Source organism: Aquarana catesbeiana, linkage group LG06, assembly GCF_042186555.1.
Source record: "Aquarana catesbeiana isolate 2022-GZ linkage group LG06, ASM4218655v1, whole genome shotgun sequence".
In the NCBI taxonomy this organism is placed as follows: Eukaryota; Metazoa; Chordata; class Amphibia; order Anura; family Ranidae; genus Aquarana; species Aquarana catesbeiana.
In genome coordinates this window covers 275,282,072-275,287,590 of record NC_133329.1, presented here as the reverse complement: position 1 = coordinate 275,287,590, position 5,519 = coordinate 275,282,072, and the positions used below count along the sequence as shown (strand labels likewise).

The 5,519-nt window shown below is 43.5% G+C and overlaps 1 long non-coding RNA gene across 1 annotated transcript; it reads right to left on the bottom strand.

Annotated features, from left to right (window-relative positions):
- Positions 1-4,862: 4,862 nt before the first annotated feature.
- LOC141147730 (uncharacterized) lies at positions 4,863-5,256 on the bottom strand. The gene is made up of 2 exons (XR_012245124.1): positions 4,978-5,256; positions 4,863-4,896 (listed from the first exon to the last, which is right to left on the bottom strand). It is a non-coding gene; the product is annotated as an uncharacterized lncRNA (long non-coding RNA).
- Between the last annotated feature and the right edge of the window lie 263 nt (positions 5,257-5,519).

The window sequence follows — 5,519 nt, the reverse complement described above, 5'->3', positions numbered from 1 at the left end:
CCCACCGTGCCAAGTACGCTCCATATTACCCAGCAAGCCTCAGGACGCCAGGGACTGTATATGTGCAGGAGGCGGCTGTGCGAGGCAGGACTTTTTTTCGTGCGGGGGGGCATCTTTTTTTGTGCCCTAGGCCCTAGGCCTGGGCCTTGTTGGCCTAGGCCAAGAGACAGCACTGGGGCTGTGATGTGAGAGGAGGGCTGTGATATGAAGGGTTTGTGATGTCAGGAGGGGGTGAGCTGTGATGTGGGAGATTGTGATTGCAAGGGGGACAGTGATGTAAGGGAGGGGTCTGTGATTGCAAGGGGGGCTGTGATGTAAGTGGGGCTGTAATTTTGGGGAGTTGTGATGTAAGGGGGGCTGTGATGGGAAAAGGGGGACTAAGGACACTAATGTAAAGGGGGCTGTGATGTGAAAGACCTGAGTCATGGAAGAAAAATGGGATTTGGACCTCTGCAGAAAGAAAATTTAACCAACCGGACCTCTGAGAATTTTATTTCAGTACCCCTGCTACAGAAGGATGCCCTGTTAATTTTTCATGTCAGAGGTTTCCACCGCTTTAAAGCAGAATTAACATTTTTCAATCTCACAGGGGCTGTTGCTATAATGTGCAAGTATTCACAGCACACCGTATTTGCACATTATGCCACACTTAAAAGTGCCCTGCTCCAGTGCTGCGACATGCATAATTCTACTCATCACTCCATTCCTTCCATCTTCTTAAAGTCTTCTTCTCGGTGCATTAATCTTCAACAGTTTCAATTGGCTGAGCTGGGATCATGTGACTTCTGCATGTTTACAAGAGTTAGTTAATCTAGTACTCACTACTGGCACCTGTAATTGTATACAGACAGCACAAGCATGGCTGTCAGTGGACAATTTGTAAAAAGATATAGCACACCCCTGTAGGGACTGGTGATGAACTTGGATCCCCTACTCCTGCACAGCCAGGCACACCGAATCTTCACAAATGCCCAGAGTCAGAGAACAGTCCGTGACTTTAGTTTTGTTGTTTATTAAGGGGTTAATAACTTGGATAGGGATAGAAGGCTATAGCCCATTTGACTTCAGAAAAACTTCAACAACAACTTCAGGGACAGCTTCCCATTTACAGTCTATATACAGTTTCCTTCACTTGCCTCCTGCACACACTTGCTTGCTCCAGCTGAATCACTGTTATGCCTCATACACACGATCGGACATTCAGACAACAAAAACCGTGGATTTTTTTCCGACGGATGTTGGCTCAAACTCGTCTTGTATACACACGGTCACACAAATGTTGTCGGAAATTCCGATCGGCCAGAACGCACTGACGTACAATACGTATGACGGCACTATAAAAAGGAAGTTCAATAGCCAGTGCGCCACCCTTTGGGCTCCTTCTGCTAATCTTGTGTTTATCTTGTGTTAGTAGAAGTTTGGTGAGAGACGATTCGCACTTTTCGGCCTCGTGCTTTTCAGTTCGTTATTGCTCTTCAGTTTGTGCTTGTGGGTTCGTATCTATTCTTCAGTGCGTGTTGTCAGTTAGTATCTGTTTTTCAGTGCGTTCTTGACAGATCGTTTCTGATTTTCAGCTCGCTCTTCTCAGGCCTTTCTGATTTTCAGTGTGTTTTGTTAGTTCATTCTGACCAGCCGGCCGTTTTCTAGCCATGTTGCGGGTATGTACTCATCGTAGAGTTCGTGCTGTGCAGGGGCTTGGTGTTGGAGTTCTTTCTTTGACCCAAACCCAGTCCATGAACAGGGCAAGGAGGAGTTCATGGACGGAGAATTGGTTGCTCCAGTGTGACCAATTCTCTCATATGCCTTTGTCGCGGGAGATCCGTGAGAATAATCCTGATTATTTCAGGAATTATCTCCAGATGACGGACCCCGTTTTTCACCGTTTGTTGGCTTTGCTGTCCCCTTATATTACAGAGCAGGACACCTGCATGCGGCAAGCCATCACTCCCGAGCAGAGGCTAGTTGCCATCTTGCAGTACTTGGCAACGGGGAGAAGTCTGCAGGACATCAAGTTCTCGTCAGGCAACTCCCCCCCAGGCTCTGGGGATCATAATTCCAGAGACCTGTTCTGCCATCATTCAAGCCCTGCAGAAGGACTATATTAAGGTAAGTTTTCTCCTTTAACATCACATTCTATGTATTTAATGTTTGCTAATCTATTGTATTCATTTTATCATTCCCTAATTACCATGATTGTATTATACTGTGAGTTGCTGGAAGCTTTTAAAGTTCCTTTTTTGTCCTTCATACATATTTGCCTTCATTAACCTCCCCAGCATGCTATCCTGGGCCTATACACACCTAGCCTAGTCACTTAACAGTGTATTTTGTCAGCTCCATTGTAGTGCTTACCCTAAACACCCCCTAAAATGTGTCCACATGCTTTGTTGTCCTTAAATTCATGCATAGTCCATGAGGCTTTTTTTGGGGGGACAAAACTCATTTGGAACCCTCCCCCCTCCCAACCGCTAAGTCAGCCGATACCAATACTCTGCTGACTTTGCCAAACCCATACACACTACACCTCTTTTGTGGTCATATTTATGGATGAATTCACCAAAGCATATAGTGCAAGTGCCTGCCTGAATACTTTCAAACAGTACTGTTTAAAGTTTTGTTCTCCTATTATCTTGATAGGTAATTGCAGAATGTAAAAATGTGCTTCAATGTGTACAGTGTGTATTCATATTTTTGTATTATGACACTTCTTACCTGTCCAGTGGGCTGCCAATAGTGTAAGTAAGGAGGGGCTGGCCAAAGTAACACACATTGTTTATGCATTCAGCTCTCAATGAAGTGGAGAGGGTTACCTGTCCAAAACATACCCCCCCTAATATTTTTACAATGGGCCATCAGAGAAGGTGAGGAATCTGATAAGTGGACCTTGTACTTTTGTCTTGTTTGATTCCACAGTTTCCTTCAAACCCACAGGAATGGCAGACTGTGGCATCCCAGTTTGCTCAGCAGTGGGACTTCCTTAACTGTGGAGGGGAAATAGATGGGAAGCACGTCCACATAGTCCCACCCCCCAACTCGGGGTCATACTATTACACCTATAAGAAGTTTAATAGTATTGTGATGTTGGCGGTGGTGTCGGTGACATACGAGTTTTTGTATGGGGACGTGGGGAAGAATGGCCAGATGTCGGATGGTGCAGTCATTGCCCAGACTGAGTTCTACAGACGGCTCCAGAATGGCAGCTTAGGCTTGCCACCTGCGGAAGACAATGTGGGTGGTCTTCGGTTTGTGTTTGTCACTGATGAAGCATCTGGGCTGGGTGATCACCTGATGAGGCCATTCCCTATGAGGACCCTCACCCCGGAGCAGAAGGTTTTTAACTACCTGCTGGCCAGAGCCAGAAGAGTTGTGGAGAATGCTTTTGGAATAATGGCCAGCCAGTTCCGCCTACTTCTGACACCAATCCACATGGTGGAATATAAACTGAACCATATTGAACCTGCTGCGTTCTCCACAATTACCTCAGAAAAAATGCAACAAATTATGTGGCCTCAGTTGGGGCTGAGGCCAGATTTCAAAATACAATTCTGATGGCACTTGAAGCTGCCCGTCCTGGCTTGCCCCCCAAAGCGCCCGTGAAGTTAGACAAAAGTTATGTTGCCTACTTTGCGGTTAGGGGGGCCATTAATCTGCCAGAGAATGTGTGAAACATTTATTTTAAAAATACATTTTTATGATAAACTGAACTAATATTTCATTTGATTTACTGCTTGTGTTTCTTTTAGCTGTCTCCTAGGTTCTCCAATGGGCTTTTATTTTTGGCCATTTTCTTCAATAGTGCAAATGTAATTTATTGGATACATGAGGTGACAATCTCTTCTTCAGCTAACTATTATGTTGTGGGTCTGCTACACACATACATTGTTTTTGTTGTTAATGTATGCAATGCATTAATAATAAAAAAATCATCCTTTTCAGCACCATGAATTAATTGCTTTTTGAGTCCCTAAAATGGCCTGATTGGGGCAAATTTTAAAGCACTGTGGGGGTTATTTACTAAAGAAAAATCCACTTTGCACTGCACTGAAAGTGCACTTGTAGTGTAAAGTGGATTTGCCTTTAGTAAAAAAACACCATTGTCACTGTAAACACCAACTTACCCCAAAAACTGGTATTGAGCATTGAAAGAAGAAGCCAAAGATTGTTGAGTATAAAACATTTTACTCCGTGCACATTCATAAGGGTTTTTTAACAAAGCAAGATCTTTGGTGTATAACATTTTTATGTTTGACAGTAGAAATATCCTTTTTTTGGTTAAACCGGCATGTTTAAAACCATAACATACACAACTCAGGAACTTACAAAGTTCAATTTTGATAAAGTAAAGGCCATATCAGACATTAGTATATCCAAACTGTGTTGATCTTGCCTTCATCAGATGGGGTGATGTCACCCCTGTAAAAGCCAAATTTTGAAGATGCACACAAATTGGGAGTCAAAATGTAGATTTCCCTCCTGATCCCATGACTAATGTCAACATGTGCTAGCTCTCATCATGGGGGATCAAGGGACATGTTTCAGGGGTGCAACCCCTTCCTCTCACCTACTTGAGTTGCGAGGAAGAAGTTGCTCCATAGATATCCCGTGATGGCAGACAGCACATGTTGACATACTGTGTGCATCTTCAAAATTTGGCTTTCAAATTACTTTAAACATTTTATAAAATTCAAAAATATAACGACAAACTGTAAAAAATGTTGCGTCTTTTATATTCTGCCTAAAACATTGATGATGTTGTTGAGTCTTTTTTCAACATTATTGATGTTTTCCTTTATCTTCTCTAATTCCCGATTGCACACCATTACTGTATCTCCCCGATGAGGATGTGTGCACTTGCACTGGTGAAATGAGTTTCCTCTTCCATAACATCCACATCACCTAAAAATATAAAAACACACCATGTATTATAAATATGCAGGCATACATCTATTACCTGAAGCTGTGGTCTCAGACACTCACCTGTTGTGGTCACTATTTCACCCACTTCCTGAACCTCTCCTCCCTCCACATCTTCTTCAGGATGTGTGGGGATTTCCCCTTCTTTAGGAGGTGTGGGGTTCCTGGTGTCCTCAGATGCCCCGAGTCTTTTCTCCCCTATGTAAATAAATACTTAGCACACAGATATTTGAGGCAAGAAATAGGAATATGAAACATTGCTTGGAAGTGTCGCACAATTGTCTGTTTTGGCAGAGTTCCAAGCTGAAGACATGACTTTTTCCCGTTCTTAAAGCTGAAACACTTGCCCTTTTTGTTAAAGTATCACACATGTAGAGACCCCTAGTAACCACTGGAGCACCTGTGTGGGACACCCAAAAAAGGTTGTTCTGGTGTCCCACACTAGTGTTCCTGTGTCCAGATGTGTAAACAGCTGCTGAGTGTCCTCTCCTTATACTGAATCAAATTTGCATTTCATTCTAGTTACAAATCCATCTACCAGTACCTGTCGTGCAGCCCATCCCTACCTGTTGGTTGTGCAGCCCATCACTACCTGTCATGCAGCC